The following is a 19,675-nucleotide window of genomic DNA, read 5'->3' as shown; positions in this document are numbered from 1 at the left end:
TTAAAGAATTAATTGGATCAATTAATTTCGTGATTGATTCGGGAAAAATGTTATCTGTATGGATTTGTTGTTAGTAGAACAAGTTGCATTTTTTGCTTTGCTGGCATGTGTTGCTCTGGGTTAAGTGCCTCTTTCTAATGATATTACTTACTCCATGCGTATTAACACGGAACATGGAAATGTTTTGCATTAGCAAATAAAAATGGAAACCAACTTGGAAGTGGGACATATGGCATTGTGTGATTACAAAACTCACTATAGTTTGCAAAATGTGCGAATATAAATTAACATCCGGTCGATTGTGGCTATCTGGGTACTTCGCATATACGCACGCACTAAAAGCCCACACCTGCCACTACTTCCTCTGTAGATTTAAATCCCAAATGGAATATGGAAATTAAAATTTAAATTTAACAGCTCTGTTGATTTAAATCTACTCTTATCTATTCACCGCACACATTTAATCCCCAAAGACGAGAAAAAGTCCTTAAAAGGCTAAAGAGAAAGACAATTTTTGCATTTCGATTTCGATCATGTCGCCGTATATGTTGGCATTGGTTGCTTGGATAAACGCATGACAAGGGTATGACATAAAGTTTTGGTGAACTTTAACCACTGCCAAATATCCTGCCAGTTGTCTCAAAGGTTTCCAACAACTGCAGCCAGTTTTTTTTTGTCTGTGTGGGTGAGATTTTATTTCTTTCTTCCCTCTTTTATGAATTCCACTGTGCCTGCATTGTAAGTTTGGACTGTGAGGAAAATTGTAACTATCGTAAATGAGAATGGGCATTAATATGAAAACGAAAATGTTCTGTGTTTTTTTTGCGCCAGAACCAAGCAACCATGAATTAAAGCAACCAATTTACCTAGCAAGCAAACTTCTAGAGATCCTCCGGCTAGATAGCAAAGAAAACACAACGTAAAAAAGGACATTAATAGGACCACGGGGAACATAAACTAAAGTGGAAAATTACAAAAGAGAAATGCTTTTATGGCAACTATCGCTACAGGCTATACGATTGGTTGTGAGGAAGTGGTATTGGGGTGTGGAATTCTGACAATGACCGTCAAAGAAATAACGCCTTTCCAACAAAAGGGGAAAATAACAAAAAAAAAACGTAGAAAGAGTATCTACAAAAGGAACTAATCTTTTTCCGAAAACAATAAATACGCTTAAGCCAACAATAGGAAAAAATGGACAAGCTACACATTGCATAGAATATACGTCCACGGGCTTAATTCCGTTTTTCATGATGGACCATGTGAAACTTCCTGGAGACCGAATCACATTTGATATCAACGTTTCCTTTAATGACCGAGTCGCGATTGCCATTATTTATGGAGAAGTTTTGTTTTGCAGATTTCTCGATTTTATTTATTCAGAGCCAACAAAGTATACTTTGATTTCACATTGGGCAAAAATGGGCGGTACTACAAAAGACCATGTTGGGTTTATTCTGGTCGAAGTTTTTTCTGTAAAAAATATTCTACAGAATTAAAAAAAACTTTGTTAAAAATGTTTTAAAAAATTTGTTAAAAATAATATATAATAAAAAATATTTTGTTAAATTTTTTTTATAGATAAGAAAACAAAAAAAATTGGAAGTTCTTCTAAAGGCACAACTTTAAAAGCGCTTCCAGAAGATGCACTTCCAATGATTTTTTTGTTTTATTTTAACTACCCAGGAAGTTATTTTAATTCAAATTTTTATAATTTGGTTTTTTCATACTTTTAATGGGTAATTTTAACTTATTTTGTTTCAAATAGGTTAAAAACAGAGTACGAATTCATAAAATGGTAAAAATTATTTAAATTTTGTCGAAAAACATGCTAAATCCAATCTGAAAAAATCGTGAATTTTTGAAAATATTTGAGGTCAAACGCTTCCGACAAGCGTTAGAGAATCCATTAAATATTACAAAAAATTATAAAAATAATTTATTTGACAAAATATTACAGAATTTTTTTAATTTACATCCAAAACAGTGAAATCGGATCGCAAACTCAGTGCAACAGCTGTTGAAATGGAGGACTTCCGTCCTATGACAAGCCCGAGTTAAATTCATCGCTTCGGCGTCAATTTTGCACCGCCTGCGGATCCAAAAAGAACATTTTCATTACTTTTTTTGCGACGTTTTTTTTTGCTGGTAAATTAATATATCCCAGCAAAAAATTTGGAAGTTCTTCTAAAGGCACAACTTTAAAAGCACTTCCAAAAATGTCCTCCCAAAGATGTTCTTTATTTTAACTGCACAGGAAGTTCATTTGAGTCAATTTTTTTATAACTCGCTTTTTTATATTTTTAATGGGAAATTAAAAACTTTATTGTTTCAAATAGGTTAAAAACAAATTAAGAATTAATAAAATAGTACAAATTATTTAAATTTTTATTTAAATGCTAAATTCTTTCTAGAAAAATTGCGAATTTTTGAAAATATTTGATGTCAAACGTTCCAGACAATAAAAATCATACAAAATGTAAAAATAATTTATTCGTGAAAAAATCACAAAATTTCTTAATTCACATCCAAAACACTGGATTCGTATCACACCCAAGAAATGATGCAAATTCAGTGCAGCGGCTGTTGAAATGGTGGATATCCGTCCTATGACAAGCCCATGTTAAATTCATCGCTTCTGCGTCAATTTTGCACCACTTCCGGATCCAAAAAGAACATTTTCACTACTCTTTTGGCGACGCTTTTTTTGCTGGGATTCTATAGAAATAAAATTTTGACAAACTTTTTTATCGAAATAAAATTTTGACAAAACTTTCTATAGAAATAAAATTTTGACCAAATTTTCTATAGATATAAAATTGTCACAACATTTTTTATAGAAATAAAATGTTGATAAAAATTTTCTGTAGAATTAACAAATTTTGTTAAAAATTTTCTAGAGAAATAAAAGATTGACATAAATTTCCTGTAGAAATAAATGTTTGACAAAATTTTCTATAGAAAGAAAATCTATGGAAAGATTTTTTTTTTAAAAGTTAAAAGTTTTTTATAGAAATAAAATTTTGATAAAATTTTATATAGAAATAAAATTTGACAAAATTTTCCATAGAAAAAAAAATGTTGCCAAAATTTACTTCAAAAAAACAAATTGCCAAAATTTTCTATAGAAAAAATCTATGAATAGAAAATTTTGTTAAAAGCTGTCTGTAGAATTAAAAAAAATTGTTAAAAATTTCTTTACAAATAAAATGTTGACAAAATGTTCTATAGAAATAAAATTTTGACAAAATTTTCTAGAGAAATAAAATTTTCTATAGAAATAAAATTTGGACAAAATATTCCATAGAAATAAAATTTGGACAAAATATTATATAGAAATAAAATTTTGACAAAATTTTCTATAGAAATGAAATTTTGACAAAATTTTCTATAGAAATGAAATTTTGACAAAATTATCTGTAGAAATAAAATTTTGACAAAATTATCGATAGAAATAAAATTTTGACAAAATTTTCTAGAGAAATAAAATTTTCTATAGAAATATTTTAACAAAATTTTCTATAACAATAAAATTTGGACAAAATATTCTATAGAAATAAAATTTTGACAAAATTTTCTATAGAAATGAAATTTTGACAAAATTTTCTATAGAAACATTTTGACTAAATTTTTATAGAAATAAATTTTTGACAAAATTATCTGTAGAAATAAAATTTTGACAAAATTATCGATAGAAATAAAATTTTGACAAAATTTTCTATAGAAATAAAATTTTGACATAATTATCTATAGAAATAAAATTTTGACAAAATTTTCTATAGAAATAAAATTTTGACACAATTGGACAAAATATTCTATAGAAATAAAATTTTGACAAAATTTTCTATAGAAATGAAATTTTGACAAAAGTTTCTATAGAAATAAAATTTTGACAAAATTTTCTAGAGAAATAAAATTTTCTATAGAAATAAACATAGACAATTTGGCGCAAAGCTACAGGAATCTGATCAGAAAAACAAAAGGGCGGAAGAACAATAGTTAGTATGACAACAGACGCTGTGTCGTTAGGTTCTACTCAATAGTGGGTGTAATATTTTTGTTGTTTTCGTAAGTGTTTTTAATGTAACATCAAATTTGTACGTATTTCAATGTTTTTGTATATATTTTCTTTTCTTTTTATACACTCAGAATAATTTTCCCGATGAAGTCTTTCAATGAAAAGACGAAATATTGAATAAAAAAATAAATTAAAAAATACAGACCTCGAGCTCGTTTCAATCAACAATTCATTAATTGGAAAAATCAAACACAGGTCGAATACAATAAAAACAAGTTTGAAATAAAATGTTGACAAAATTTTCTATAGAAATAAAATGTGGCCAAAATATTCGATAGAAATAAAATTTTGACAAAATTTTCTATAGAAATGAAATTTTGACAAAATTTTCTATAGAAAAAAAATTTTGACAAAATTTTCTAGAGAAATAAGATTTTCTATAGAAATAAAATTTTGACCAAATTTTCTATAGAAATAAAATGTGGACAAAATATTCTATAGAAATAAAATTTTGACAAAAATTTTATAGAAATAAAATTTTGACAAAATTATCTATAGAAACAAAATTTTGACAAAATTTTCTATAGAAATAAAATTTTGACATAATTTTCTAAAAAATTGACAAAATTTTACATGAAATGTCTTTAGAAAAAATGCTAATGCTAAAAAAATAAAAAAAAGAGGCTGACAAAATTTGCTATAGAAATTTTTTTTTACAATATTTTCTGTCTGTTAAAAATTTTCTATAGAAATAACAATTTGAAAAAAAATCTCTATATATAATATCATATAATTTATGAATCCCATTATTGGAAAAACTTTGTGAAAAACTATTTTGATGCGTACGCGGCAAATAGTTTGTGTTTAGCTTTACTTTTACAACGAACTCGTTTCAGTGTTACTATATCGAAACATTGCATTTTTATACAATTCACAATTTGGAATACTATGTGAAAGGAAAACATTCATTCAAAAGAACTTGGGAAATGTCAAGAACTAGACCAAGAAGTGTTGTTGCTGAGAATGCAGTCAAGTACAAAGAATAAATTTATGGCAAAAATATAACAAAGTAGTTGAGATACAAAAAAAAAAAACAAAAAGAAAATAATACAATAAAATACCCAATGAGCAATGACTAATGTAAGAGAACAGAGGTTAATAAGTGGAAGCAACGAAAATTACAGTAATGGCCAAAACATCATTTGCTAGAAGAGTACAGTGAATCTTGGGGGTTTTGCGTAGCCGGAATTGTTTACTACGACATGATATTTTTTCCATTGGGAAAATATCTTTAGGGTAAAGACATTGGAAAGTTGTTTATTTTGTTAGTATAATATACATATTTTCAATTTTCTTATATTATTAGGTTATGCCATAGTGGCACCAAGTTATTTCAGTCTCGCTTAGACAATCAGTTAATTGTGATACCGAATCGACAACTTACGACGTGCTTAGAACTTTGTCATTTTTCGGTCGTTTTTCTTCTAGTTAGTCTTATTACTTACGTATACGACCATGAAGAGAAACCCGACATTTTTTCAATGGTTTATACTTTTCTGGCGGAAAAGGTCCATTGTAAAATACTATTTTTTTGAAAATTTGGCTTTTTCGCTTCGATAAATTTTGAACTACTTTACTTATCATAGATCCAATTATGCGCGATTATTCGTCATCTTAATACCTTCCATTTAAATACCAACAACGATATAACCGGACATTTCTAACTCGAGATATAATTTGTTTAGTGAAAAATGAGCGAAAAACTAAAAATAACGGGATATCTCAAAAACTGTTCCATAAAAAATTTTAAACATTTTTTTCGAATTCAGCAGATAAAAATACATCAGAAAAGTTGACTGTCATCAAGTGTACATTTTCAGTGTAAACTAGTATTATTGGTGATGAAGCTCCGTTAAGGACCAGTGTTTGTCAACCCATGTCGTAGTTCACTCCAAGACGAATTTCCTGCAGGTCTATGAAAATCAATTGTTGTTCCGGAAGCCATTGATCTTGTGCGCCAACTGATATTGCAAGATCGTCATTTGACCTATCCACTATGGGGCAAATGACCGGATTCTGCGGCAAAAAGTCAGTTTTTCGGTAGTTTAAATTGGAAAAACTGATAACGTCATTCTGTTTCAGTCATCCCAGTAGCTCGAAATACAAAATATTGGAAACATATGGCAACTCATTGCTTTTAAAACAAGCTGGCAAAGTTGGCTGTTTTTAGATAGTTTACTTTTTGAATCGCTAGTCAAAGAAACACATTGTAGAAAATTGGCTGTAAAAAATAAACTAATATGCGAATCTACATTGTGTAAAATGGAAAATAGTACTACAAGTACGTAAAATATTACAAAAATATAAAAAATTCGTTTGTGTTTGTGCGAAATGAAATGTGTTGTGTTAAAGTGGTAATTTTTTGTTTTATAATTTTCATGTAATGTTTGTGTTTCGTGGAATGGTACATTCTGTATTCACGAGTATTCACCGACATTTCGGTATGGGAAGAAAGGTTATTGTGTGTACTTTCATGTGGTTTTAAGTTTAATTCCGGCAGAGTCCGGCTTATAATGAAAAAATTTAAAAAATTCGGTGTTTCTAAAAATAAAAAAAAATTGAACTCGTAACATTTTGACTGCAAAAAGGTGGGAATTCCTTTCGTGTCGTATTCCAAATTTTCAAGGAATGGAAAGTAAGCTTGCATGGCATCAATAATTAAGAAAACATGTAATATATTTTTGCTCGAGCCAAACAAAAATGGAAGAAACAAAAATATCAGATGCGTTTCATTGGCTGTTTGCGGGAAATGCTTCACTAAATAGAAATAAGGGAGCCACCGTGGTGCAATGGTTAGCATGCCCGCCTTGCATACACAAGGTCGTGGGTTCGATTCCCGCTTCGACCGAACACCAAAAAGTTTTTCAACGGTGGATCATCCCACCTAACCTAAATAGAAATAAATGTTATAATAAAGACTTGATCATGCAAAGGACTTGAGGATTCACAGAATAAGAGGTCTTTTCAAAAGAGCCATCTTTGTGTGCAATTTGAAACAAATTAAGGTGAAACTCTGGCCTCCGGGACCAATAAAGTGCATATAAGGTGAATGATATATATGAAAGCTATATCTAAATATGAACCGATTTCCACCAAATTTGGCATGTATTGCTAGAATGTTAATTCTGCTCCCTGTGTTCTAGAGGTGTGCACGTGACACGAAATTGTCACGTGCACACCTCGTGAGTGTGCGTGAGTCCTAATAAACAATATCGTGCGTGAGTAAGATTTTTCCGTCATGAGTGTGCATGAGTAAAATATTACTCACGTACACACCTCTACTGTGTTCCCTTCACGTAAATCGGAGTAAAACTTTGGTCTCTGTGGTCACATTTGTGTAAAACGGACGAAGCATATATATGGGAGCTATATGTTATCTAGATCTGCACCGATTTCAACCAAATTTAGCACACTTGAAAATACTATCAATTTTACCCTTTGTGCAAAATTTGAAGAAAATTGGGAGGAAACTAGGCTTCTTGGGCTTTATATGTGCGTATCGGGCGTAAGATATATATGGGAGCTATAGCTAAATCTTAACCGATATCCTCCAAAATTAATAGGACTCTATCCTGACATACATGTGCAAAATTTAAAGTCAATTGGTCTAAAATTGCGACCTAGACAAAACCACAGTCTAGTGCAGGGTATAAATATTAAAGGTTTCAGAGGGCGTGTCTGTGGGCGGATCGATCTGAAAATTTCTATGAGCTCTTCTGACGTTATGCACAACATGTGTTCAAAATTTTAAACCGATAAGTGCATTTTTGTAGTTTTTGCCTCAAAATCCGATCGCTGGCCCCATAGTGCTATCGTGAGAAAAAGAGGCTCGAAAGAAATGCTCATGGTACTTCAAAACACTTCTATGACCAGTGTTGCCAGAAGTTTTCTGGCTATTATCCCCAAACGTTAACGCTTTCGACGTACGGTTGCCACTCGTGCTAAAAATAATCTACCAAAATTTTATGAAAATATTACCAAAAAAACTTTTATTTCTATAGAAAATTTTGCCCAAATTTTATTTCTATCGAAAATTTTATCAAAATTTTATTTCTATAGAAAATTTTGTCCAAATTTTATTTCTATCGAAAATTTTATCAAAATTTTATTTCTATAGAAAATTTTGGCAAAACTGTATTATTATAGAAAATGTTGTCAAAATTTTATTTCTATAGAAAATTTTGTCAAGATTTTATTTCTATAGAAAAATTTAATTCTATAAAAAATTTTGACAAAATTTTATTTCTATAAAGAATTTTGTCAAAATTTTTTTCTAAAGAACATTTTGTCAACATTTTATTTCTATAGAAAATGTTGTCAAAATTTTATTTCCATAGAAAAATTAGTTCTATCCAAATGTTATTTCTATAAAATAATTTTCAAAATTTCATTCTATAAAATATTTTGTCAAAATTTTATTCCTATAGAAAATTTTTGAAAATGTTATTCCTATAGAAAATTTTTGAAAATTTTATTCCTATAAATTTTTTGTCAAAATTTTATTTCTATAGAAAAAACTTGTCCAAACTTTATTTCTATAGAAAAAATTATTTCTATAGAAAATTTTCTGTATATAGAAAATTTTGTCATTATTTTATTTCTATAAAAAAATTTTGTCAAAATTTTATTTCTATAGAAAATTTTTCAAAATGTTATTCCTATAAAAAATTTTGTCAAAATATAGAAAATTTTGTCAAAATTTTATTGCTATATAGAAATTTGTCCAAATTTTATTTCTATTTTGTCAACATGCTCGAGAAATAAAAATAGGAGTTCAACCAACATGTATTTATGAATGAAAATTTACTACAAAATGCTTAAGTAATAAAATTGTGTGGTAGATCCATATCAAAGTGAACCATTTTCGTCATTTCAAAATGAAGTTATATGCCCGTGGAATAAAGAGGAGCAATGTTTTCCTTTTAAATTTTGACGATTCGCTGTGCTGCTGTTTTAATAGTGGAGAAATAAACAGAATTATTATAACGAACCGAACCGATTACTAAAAAATTCCCAAATTTATGGAAATTCCCAGCAGTTTGACAACAAAATTTTCAAATCAGAATGGTAAAAGTGCTTCGACAATTGGTTCAAACACATGCAAAAATATATTGATCTTAATGGGGAATAAAGCGATTTTTGATGACTAGTATTCGTATTTGTTCTCTAATCCCGAAATATAAAAGGCAACCATCGTACTTACTTCCAATAGTTGAAATGTTAAAAAAAAGATGAAACAAATCCACTGATGAATAATTGTTTGGTTTGTTTTTTTCCCAAAATATAAATAGCAACCAAAGTATGAGGTACAATTTTCTTTGAGTAAAGGTCCTCGTCATTGCGGTTATTGGGGTCTATGCTTTTCTAAAAATGATGCGGGCACGTTCACCTCAATTAGTGGTTATCGAAAGTGAATCAGCTCGAATAATCATCATTGTGGTCAAGTATCATCTTCCTTCTCGGCTACTATAACCCAATAACAAAACCGAAAAGGGGCAGCTACCCCATTGATAATGCTTTGTCAATGTAGTGGTTGCCCGTTATGATGGCAGCTGTGATGGTGGTAGTGTGGTGTTATCTTTCTCCTTTGTTTTGATTTTGAATTTCATAAGAAATTCGATTTCATTGCATTGTTGCTTAGTGACGAATGTTTTTTGTAGCCTTTTTAAGAGGAAAGAAAAGGGGATTTGTTTTTTTTTTTTTTGTTGAAGATTGCTCACATGGTGGGCAGGGCATGTGGGTAGAGTTAAATGATTTTGCCATTGTTGCTATTTTAATTGACCATTCAAGTATTCTTTGTTATTAAATGTAGTAAATACATTGTTTGGCTTTATCTATGCCGAAAAAAAAAAACAAAATAATATTGTACAACAACGCAGACTTTCTACTACGGACTTAATCCAAATTGAGCTAATGAGAATGTAGTGACATGGGTGGACAGTCTTCAGCCCGGGTTGAGACTTTCTCCTATGGACATAATCTAAAGAGACCTAACACGAAGATAAATTGAAACAGGTGCCCGGTGCCATGGTCGGGGTTTAAGACTTTCTTCTCCAGACAGAATCAGAAGTGAGTTAGGTTAGGTTAGGTTATGTGGCAGCCCGATGTGTGAGCCTTAGACTATTCAGTCCATTGCGATACCACAGTGGTGAACTTCTCTCTTCTTCGATTCTATGTTAAGCTCAATGACAAGGGACCTCCTTTTTATAGCCGAGTCCGAACGGCGTTCCACATTACAGTGAAACCACTTAGAGAAGCCTTTAAACCCTCTGAAATGTCACCAGCACTACTGAGTTGGGATAATCCACCGCTGAAAAACTTTTTGGTGTTCGGCCGTACCAGGAAACGAACCCACGACCTTGTGTATGCAAGGCGGGCATGCTAACCATTGCACCAAGTGAGCTAACGTGAAGATAAAGTGAAACAGGTGACCGGCCTACGGTGGGGGTTTAAGACTTTCTTCTACGGACAAAATTACAAGTGGGCTAACGCGAAATAGAGACAAGGACGGCCTACGGCCTGGGTCAGGACTTTCTCCTGTGGACAGAGTTTGAAATGGACTAACACAAACACAAGTTGGAGTGGGTGGACAGTCTATATGTAGCATTGACATATAGTATGGTTGCATTAAAATTAATAAATAACACAAATACGAGGGCAGTTCGGAAACTTCTTAGCCTAGCAGAAAAAGCGCGATATAAACAGAAAGTGTTTTGGAAACTTCCATCTCTGTTATGAACACATGTTAAATTTTGTTTCGATCTGGCAACTCCTTCATATAGAAACAAGTGTTCAAAAAAGACGCATCCGCATTTTTTTTTACAATGGAAAAATTAGAAATGCGTGCTGTCATTAAATATTTACATAAAAAATGTTTATCGGGACAAGAAATTCTCAATGATATGGTGAGTGTGTTAGGTGAAAGTGCTCCTTCATATGCAACAGTAAACAATTGGGTTTGCTGAATTTAAACGTGGTCGTACAAGCATTGAAGATGAACCACGTAGTGGACGTCCAAAAACAGCAACAACAACAGAAATTGTAGCCAAAGTGCATGATATGGTATTAAATGATCGGCGAATACAATTGCGTGAAATTGCTAATATCATGGGCATATCAAAATTTCGAGTCCATTTAATATTGCATGAAGAACTACAGATGAAAAAGTTTTCGGCAAGATGGGTGCCGCAATTGTTAACAGTCGATCAAAAACGCATAAGAATGAACATTTCTCAAGCTTGTTTGGATCGTTTTAAGCGAAATAAAATAGATGTTAAGCGCCGTTTCATAACTATTGATGAGCCATGGATCCACCACTATACTCCAGAGACAAAATAACAATCCAAAGAATGGACTGAAGCTGGAGGATGTGCCCCAAAGAAGGCAAAAACAATTAAATCGGCTGATAAGGTTATGGCAACGGTTTTTTGGGACTTCAAAGGTATTTTATTGATTGACTATCTGCAAAAGGGTAAAACAATAAATTCGAAGTAGTATTGCAACCTTTTGGAACAATTAAATGTACAAATTCGAGAAAAACGTCCTGGCTTACAACACAAAAAAAAAATAATTTTTCATCAAGACAACGTACCAGCGCACAAGAGTGTTTTAACAATGGCTAAAATCAACGAATTAAAGTACGAGTTGCTTGACCACCCACCTTATTCTACTGATTTAGCTCCCAGTGACTTTTACTTGTTCCCAAATCTAAAAAAATTCCTTGCTGGCAAGCGTTTTACCTCAAATGAAGATGCAATTACAGTTGTAAACCACTATTTTGAAGACCTTTAGGAAAACTATTTTATTCAAGGGATAGAAAAGCTAGAAAGTGTATTGAAGTTTCAGGAGATTATAATGAAAAATAAAAATATTTTTGAAAAACTAACTATTCTCTTTCATTGATAGGCTAAGAAGTTTCCGAACCGCCCTCGTATATATGGGTTCCATATAAACCCCCAAATTTGGCCTCAAGAGGAATAGGTTAGGTTAGGTATAGCGGCAGCTTTTTGGTGTTTGGTCGAAACTGTGTTTGAACCCAAGGCGGGCATGCTAACCATTGCACCCCGTGAGGAATAAATTTCATCCGATTGTTTGAAATTTGAAAATTTATATATATTGGTTCGTTATTATTAATAGACTCCTCTATATAAACTGATCAAGAATTGAATTGACTTATAGTGGTATTTCATTTGTCTAATATAGACTCATTTTTGGAGTAGCTTAAAATTTTAAAGACAATTTCTAGAAGTTTTAATATACCTTGCTATCGGCAAGTGTTACCACAACCCAGGCAATTAGATTGTGGACGACAGTCTTTTGTAGAACATTCTACACAATCATGGTGGAGAGTACATAAGATTATGCCTAGCTGAACTTACGGCCGTATATACTTGATTTGCATTTTTTGTTTATTTTGGAATTGGCGTTTTTGCACTCAAAAAAAAAAAAAATTAACCCTATATGACACTAAATACCAATTTAGTTCTAGTTTAGTTCATGTAATTATAATGTTTTGAGAAAGTTTCAATGACTTTAATAATTTCTTGTGTGTGTCAGTTAAAAGAACTAAAAAGTGGGAAAATTATACACAAATTAAGATGTACTAAATTCGTGTCTCCCACAAAATAGTTCAATATTTCTTAAAATTTGTAGATTTTACCAATATTGCGCTCATCTTGAACTTCGTATGGCACTAAAGACATTTTTACAATGTTCAACTCAAATTTTTTCCTTCAAACTACGAATTTTTCTTTAACAAGCGAAAAACAAAAATAATTATGTCCAATAAATTTTCCTGAAGTAATCGAAAAATAGTTACTTATTTTTGTGAAATCGGCGTGACATCCGCGTTTTTGCAATATAGTTTAGTTAACATTTTGCAAAAAAAAAAAATATTTTTTCTAAAATTGACCAAAATATTCCTTCCTGCTTTCCTCACTGTTTTTTGAGTGTACAGGTTCGGGACTAGTCTCACTTTTTAGAGGGATTCTCCATCTTCATCCATAATCAAGTGTGTGTGTGAATGTGGACTTGTTGAATCGTCAAATATAACAAAAATATGAAATTTAACAACTTAATTTATGCTAATTGATAAGTTTATTATTTACATAGCATTATTATGTTTATTTTTGAGTAGCTGTGGCTTTTTTTTCGAACGAAAGTTATGGGAAAGAAATCATCTGATTTATGCTGCGTGATATGAATGAAACTTCAAACCAATTTACACCTCACTATGTTGAATGGAAATGTAAAAATCACTTTTATTCATGCTTAATTAATGTGATATGGAAAGAAATTTACAATTTCTATTGTAGTCAAAACACAATGGCAGTCATTTGTGGTTCCAAGTGGTTTACACAGTGGTGACACACCGGGACGAAAAATACTGTTTTTCAATGTTTGGGTGGAAAAATTATATGTTTGGAACTCAAATTTTTTAACATAATATTTTTAAGTGGAAGCATATGATGTTCATAAACTAGCATAACATGTTTGGGACATATATCTTAATATGTTATTATGTTTGGGACATAATTGTTTGTAAATATAATATGCTTAGATGCAAACATATATTAATTTAGAAATAGCCTATAAACATATATGTGTTTAGAAAGAGAGGCCTAGAGAGTATGCTGCAATTAAAATAATGGAAGTAACTAATTGGCGCCTTAAAAATATATCCACACAAAGAAAATTTCATTAAATTTTTTTTTCTACCAGTGTATGCCCTAAGGTGAAACATAATATGTTTGAACAATACAATCCTAAAAATATATATGCTGGAAGCAAAATGTGTTTGGGGTATATGTTACAGAAGCGATTTTTGTTTGAGGGTGCAGTAGTTACACACACCGAGTATAACATAACTCTCACACGAAGCAAAAAAAGAGCTTCAAAACAAAGTAGTTCAGATTCCCAACTTATGATCTGGATGTAGTGTAAGTATGTATAATCTGCAATGAACTTAACCCTCTAATGCCCAAGCCCGCCTTTAGGCGGCCTTCATTTAATATGGATGCTTTTAGTGAAACACACCTTAAGACAACAAAAATGGGTAAAATAAAAAGAAAACTTAGTTAAAACTGTTCAAGAGGCTTTGCAGCATATACTGAATTTTACCATATAAATTTTTCTTGTTTACTTTTCTTGCTTTAGCGTCGTTAACATTGAAAATGTAATCAGCTGGCAAAAAAATTGGGGCATTAGAGGGTTAACATTGATCTGTCCAATAACGCAAATTTTCGGATCCTTTGTGTCGCCCAAGAAAATACTTATTAGTTTCATAAATTTTAAATTTAGTTATACTTTTAGTTACTTATTAATTAACTTTTAAGTTTTTTTTTAATGAAAACCGAAATGATTTAGCATAAATAGTCATTGTGGTCGAAGCATATCCAAAATGCAAATTTTTGAATTATTAGTAATAAAATTACTTTTCTTCAAAAGAAATGGTTTATAATTTTATTTTAAAAGTTTGTTTCTAAAGAAAATTTTGTCAAATTTTTTTCCAAAGAAAATTTTGTCAAAATTTTATTTCTATAGAAATTTTTTCAAACTTTCATTACTATAGAAAATTTTGTCAAAATGTTATTTCTATAGCAAATTTTATCAAACTTTTATTTCTATAGAAAATTTTGTCAATATGTTATTTCTATAGAAAATTTTGTCAAAATTTTATTGCTATAGAAAATTTTGTCAAAATTTTATTTCTATAAAAAATTTTATTTCTATAGAAAATTTTGTCAAAATATTATTTCTATAGAAATTTTGTCAAAATTTTATTTCTATAGAGAATTTTGTCAAAATTTTATTTCTATAGAAAATTTTGTCAAAATGTTATTACTATAGAAAATTTTGACAAAATTTTATTTCTATAAAATATGTTCTCACAATTTTATTTCTATAAAAAATGTTATCAAAATTTTATTTCTGTAGAAAATTTTGTCAAAATGTTATTTCTACAGTGAATTTTGTCAAAATTTTATTGCTATAGAAAATTTTATTTCTATAAAAAATTTTCTCACAATTTTATTTCTATAGAAAATTTTGTCAAACTTTTATTTTTATAGAAAATTTTGTCAAAATGTCATTGCTATAGAAAATTTTATTTCTATAAAAAATTTTCTCACAATTTTATTTCTACAAAAAATTTTATTTCTATAGAAAATTTTGTCAAAATGTTATTTCTATAGAAAATTTTGTCAAAATTTTATTTCTATAGAGAATTTTGTCAAAATTTTATTTCTATAGAAAATTTTGTCAAAATGTTATTGCTATAGAAAATATTGTCAAAATTTTATTTCTATAAAAAATTTTCTCACAATTTTATTTCTATAAAAAATTTTTTCAAAATTTTATTTCTGTAGAAAATTTTGTTAAAATGTTATTGCTATAGTAAATTGTGTAAAAATTTTATTTCAATAAAAAAATTTCTCACAATTTTATTTCTATAGAAAATTTTGTCAAAATTTTACTTCTATAGAAAATTTTTTCAAAATTTTATTTCTATAGAAAATTTTGTCAAAATTTTATTTCTATAGAAAATTTTCTAAAAATTTTATTTCTATAAAAAATTTCTAAAAAGTTTATTTCTATAAAAAATTTTACAAACATTTTATTTCTAAAGAAAATTTTGTCAAACTTTTATTTTATTGAAAATTTTGTCAAAATGTTATTGATATCGAAAATTTTATTTCTATAAAAGTTTTTCTCACAATTTTATTTCTATAAAAAAAAAATTATTTCTATAGAAAATTTTGTCAAAATGTTATTTCTACAGAAAATTTTATCAAAATTTTATTTCTATAGAAAATTTTGTCAATATGTTATTTCTATAGAAAATTTTGTCAAAATTTTATTGCTATATAAAATTTTGTCAAAATTTTATTGCTATATAAAACTTTGTCAAAATTTTATTTCTATAAAAAATTTTATTAAAATGTTATTTCTGTAGAAAATTTTGTCAAAATGTTATTTCTATAGAAAATGTTGTCAATATTCTATTTCTATAGAAAATTTTCTAGAAAGTTTATCAACATTTCATTTCTATAGCAAATCTTGTCAAAATTTTATTTCTATAGAAAATTTTTTCAAAATTTTATTTCTATAGAAAATTTTGTCAAAATTTTATTTCTATAGAAAATTTTCTAAAAATTTTATTTCTATAAAAAATTTTATTAAAATTTTATTTCTATAGAAAATTTTGTCAAAATTGTATTTCTATAAAAAATTTTATAAAAATTTTATTTCTATAGGAAATTTTGTCAAACTTTTATTTCTATAGGAAATTTTGTCAAACTTTTATTTCTATAGAAAATTTTGTCAAAATGTTATTGCTATCGAAAATTTTATTTCTATAAAAAATTTTATTTCTATAGAAGATTTTGTCAAAATGTTATTTCTATAGAAAATTTTGTCAAAATTTTATTTCTATACAGAATTTTATCGAAATTTTATTTCTATAGAAAATTTTCTAAAAATTTTATTTCTATAAAAAATTGTATGAAAATTTTATTTCTATAGCAAATGTTGTAAAAATTTTATTTCTATAGAAAATTTTTTCAAAATTTTGTTTCTATAGAAAATTTTGTCAAAATGTTGTTTCTACAGAAAATTTTGTAAAAATTTTGTTTCTATAGACAATTTTCTAAAAATTTTATTTCTATAAAAAAGTTTATCAAAATTTTATTTCTATAGAAAATTTTGTCAAAATTTTATTTCTGTAGAAAATGTTGTCAATATTTTATTTCTATAGAAAATTTTGTCAATATTTTATTTCTATAGAATATTTTGTCAAAATGTTATTGCTATAGAAAAATTTTGTCAAAATTTTATTTCTATAAAAAATTTTTTCACAATTTTATTTCTATAAAAAAATTTCTCACAATTTTATTTCTATAGAAAATTTTGTCAAAATTTTATTTCTATAGAAAATGTTGTTAACATTTTTGTTTCTATAGAAAATTAAGTCAAAGTTTTATTTCCATAGAAAATTTTTAAATTTTGGCAAAATTTTGTTTCTACAGAAAATTGTGAAAGTTTGACAAAATTTTATTTCTATAGAAAATTTTGAAATTTTGTCAAAATTTTATTTCTATAGAAAATTTTGAAATTATAGAAAATTTTGTCAAAACTTTATTTCTAGAGGCAATTTGTGAAGTACCTATTACTTGGGGAGGAATATTCTGCAAAATCCACCAAAACATTAAGAATTCTACTAAACTACCAAACAGTAAAAAATCTACCAGTTTTGGTAGAATTCTACAAACTGTGGTAACCGTGTCTATAGTACATTTCGACTAATCTTTGATAAGTAACACTAGTTTACAAAATATTTTTTTTCATGTACATTTGATGTATTTTGATCTGCTGAATTCGAACATTTTTTTAAAATTTTTTTTTATGGAACGGGATATCTCAAATCCGTTATTTTTAGGTTTTCGCTCGTTTTTACTAAACAAATTATATCTCGAGTTAGAAATGTCCAATTATATTGTTGGTGATACTTAAATGAAAGGTATTGAAATTGAAATGACGAATAATCGTGTATTATTGGATTTGTGATAAGTTAAATGGTTCAAAAAATATTGATGTAAAAAGGTCAAATTTTCACAAAAAAAATCGTGTTTTACAGTGGCCATTTTCCGCCGTAAAATTACAAACACGATTATTCGCCATCTCAATATCTTTCATTTTCGCCATCTCAACAGCGATATAATCGGACATTTCTAACTCGAGATATAATTTGTTTATCATCACATGTACATTTTCAGTGTAAACTAGTGTAATCAAGCCATGCAGTTATATCGTGCTCAATTTAAAATGCCCTATGATCCAATGGTGGTAAAAAAAGTTATAATAAGACTGAAATTTTCTCAAATATATAGCCAGTGTTTATGAGGAAATTTAAATGGTTGAATGTCTGTCTGTTCGAATACACTCTCCCAACAAACTCTGCTCAAATTCTTATAACAAAAAGCAGGCACAAAAAATTTTTTTTCCTAACCATATGGTTAGAAATATATTCCCATATTTCGAGTATATAGAAAATGGCCCTTATCATCTAGAATCCCTTCTAATTGATGATGATTCAGTTCCATATTTCTTTATCAGTAAAGTAAAAACACAAAGAACACAGAGCAGTTATTGACAAACAGTGGAAAACAAAGAAACAGAAATAAATTAATTATCGTAGAGGGGGCGAGGCGTTCGAAAATAAATAAAAACATTTGGATTATTTTTTTAATTATTTGCAAACATATTGTTTATATAGAAACACACAAAAATTCCATAAAGAAAAATATCAAAATTTTATATTTTCAAGTTATTTACCTCTTATCTCACTTAAATGTTGGTGATTTTAACGGCAACAGAGATAAAGAAGGCAGCGACTGCAACGTTGACTTTGACTGAATAAACAGCACAGAGTATTTTATTCTCTTATATTACGAAGATACTCTCTTTTCACTTTTATTGGACAATGTTAAGAGCAAACCTTGGAGCTAATCTTTTCTAATGACTGACTTTATGGCTTTTGTAGAAAATGTGAAAGAGAGAGAGGGAGCAATATTTTCTTTTGTCTTTACTCTTGGGGAATCTGGGAGCTATATATTTTTACGGTTACTCTTTAACTTTAATTCTTTTAATATGCCGTATGCCACGATTCGTTTTAATATTAAAATAAAACTATTTTCACGAAAACAACAAAAGATACCAAAGACTCTGGGTTTGTTGTTTAATGCTAAAGTTTGATGATATTCACAAAGGCGTTTTTATTTTATTTTAAAGAGCAAAGGCCCAAGACGTAGATGTTGTTGTTGTATTTCTTTCTATTGTGATCTAGGGAAGTTGTTTAAAGAAAAACCAAAACTAGATAAATTCCTTATTGAAGTTGAATGATTGCTTGCTGGTTTGGTTACTTGGCTTGTTTGGTATGTTGCAGAAAGAGAGAGAGAGAGGACTGACAGGGGTTTATCAACACCACAAAACTTGGATGATGATGATGGCAGCAGCAAAAATACAAGTTTGCAAATGTTGTTTTTTTCTTTTGGCACTTTCGTAGATAAATTAGGGAAGGAGAGGTGAATACTTTGATTACTGCTTTGGTTTGGATACTGTTACTGCTGGCTCTGATACTGTTATTTGCACTACACTTGTTTATGGTTAGGTGGTGAGTGGGTTGGGTGGGATGACGTTTATTATTTTGATTATATGTATGTTCTCTTTGTTTTCACACTAATATTTTCACAATTTTTTTTAAGACTTTTGAAAATTGATAATTTTTTACTTTACTACACTATGGACAAAACTGTGGAGAAACAAAAACCATTTTTAAAAATTAATTGCACAAAAATAAATTTAACAAAAATGTTGACTTTGTGGTTTCATTCGACTTTGCTTTAGTTTTCATGGTATTTTCTTTGTTTTCTATAGATTTTGTGGGTATTGCAATTTCTCCACAAATCCGCACCGTAAATTTATAAAAAAAAATAATAATAAATTCCGCACAGACAATAAATCGTATAAACACAATCGAAACTTCCCACACACATGCACTTGCATGTATATATGTGTACCAAATCCATGGGTAATGCAAAA

At 28.8% G+C, this 19,675-nt stretch overlaps 1 protein-coding gene and 1 long non-coding RNA gene across 13 annotated transcripts in view; one reads left to right on the top strand and one right to left on the bottom strand.

Annotated features, from left to right (window-relative positions):
- The window catches only part of LOC142237055 (protein alan shepard-like), a 1,108,257-nt gene that overhangs the window by 191,058 nt on the left and 897,524 nt on the right, over positions 1 to 19,675 (bottom strand). For 5 of the 12 annotated variants that reach the window (XM_075308395.1, XM_075308394.1, XM_075308398.1 and 2 more), the window contains exon 2: positions 18,410 to 19,385. The exons of 6 other annotated variants lie outside the window; for them this stretch is intronic. The gene's annotated coding sequence lies outside the window, so the exon portion shown is untranslated. The remainder of the gene's footprint in view (positions 1 to 18,409; positions 19,386 to 19,675) is intronic. One more of the 12 variants, XM_075308399.1, reaches the window with a different exon arrangement.
- LOC142234703 (uncharacterized) lies at positions 3,999 to 4,220 on the top strand. Its single transcript, XR_012721688.1, has 2 exons — positions 3,999 to 4,068; positions 4,150 to 4,220. It is a non-coding gene; the product is annotated as an uncharacterized LOC142234703 (long non-coding RNA).

Source organism: Haematobia irritans, chromosome 4 (genome assembly GCF_050003625.1).
Source record: "Haematobia irritans isolate KBUSLIRL chromosome 4, ASM5000362v1, whole genome shotgun sequence".
Classification (NCBI taxonomy): domain Eukaryota; kingdom Metazoa; phylum Arthropoda; class Insecta; order Diptera; family Muscidae; genus Haematobia; species Haematobia irritans.
The sequence above is the reverse complement of the archived record's forward strand: the minus strand, read 5'-3'. Positions and strand labels throughout refer to the sequence as shown.